The sequence below is a fragment of the Sinocyclocheilus grahami genome, unplaced genomic scaffold, assembly GCF_001515645.1.
Source record: "Sinocyclocheilus grahami isolate Dianchi unplaced genomic scaffold, SAMN03320097.WGS_v1.1 scaffold1054.1, whole genome shotgun sequence".
Taxonomy (NCBI): domain Eukaryota; kingdom Metazoa; phylum Chordata; class Actinopteri; order Cypriniformes; family Cyprinidae; genus Sinocyclocheilus; species Sinocyclocheilus grahami.
In genome coordinates this window covers 41,052-41,926 of record NW_015506233.1, presented here as the reverse complement: position 1 = coordinate 41,926, position 875 = coordinate 41,052, and the positions used below count along the sequence as shown (strand labels likewise).

Here is an 875-nt window from a genome sequence, read left to right as displayed (position 1 = left end):
ACTAACTTAGGTGACTAACTTAACTTCAAAACAATCTTTTTAGCAAAAAAAAATCTGTTGAGGGGATTTGCTTTACTTCCCATAAGGAAATAAACATGACTTTCAGATAGATTTATAAACAAATGTGTTTCCATAGCATGACTGATAAGTGCCATCTGTACAATCGCATGCTTCTGGCCTACCCATATACCTGCAGACTGCCACTTGAATCCCCTCTTCATCTACTTTGGAGGATGATTTTTTTGATGTCTCCTTACTTGCCCTGAACCTTGAGACGCCGCACATCCCACTGTCATTTGCCTGTGAAGTCAGATATTACTCGCATTAACAAATAAACACAAAACACAGACAAACATAAACAGTATACATACTGTCATGATATGCAATCTTTGACGTACTCTTGTCATGCTGCTGCCTCTGATGTTGTTCAGGAAGGCCGATACCTCCTCATCCTGGGCAAGAAATAACCCCGCATATAGAGAGGGTTCCTCAGTCCTGTCCATGGAAAATGACAAAAAAAACTCTTTTAACTGACCAGACATTACTCTACATGCAACCATTTCTATGTTGTTTTGATATGAACATTAATGTGTGTGTATGTACATACCCCCTTGATTTTCTAAAGCGATAATGTTTGCGATTGCCATCGCAACATACCGCCAACATGTCTGGGTGACATGCTGGACAATAAAAGCTATTGACTTCGCACATCACCTCTTCCGTGTGTTTGCAAAAACAATATTCAAAAAAGCTTTTCTGAAAGGTGTCTGCACAGATATTCCCTGGCTATGACATAAAAAAGTTTGATTAATGTTTATCAAAAAGAAACATACCCACAACATTACAGATACAGTAATATAATTGTGTGTTACAAT

General features: G+C 38.2%; 1 long non-coding RNA gene across 1 annotated transcript; it reads right to left on the bottom strand.

Moving 5' to 3' along the window:
* Positions 1 to 201: 201 nt before the first annotated feature.
* On the bottom strand, positions 202 to 781 carry LOC107566181 (uncharacterized). The gene is made up of 3 exons (XR_001606479.1): positions 608 to 781; positions 399 to 495; positions 202 to 300 (listed from the first exon to the last, which is right to left on the bottom strand). It is a non-coding gene; the product is annotated as an uncharacterized lncRNA (long non-coding RNA).
* Between the last annotated feature and the right edge of the window lie 94 nt (positions 782 to 875).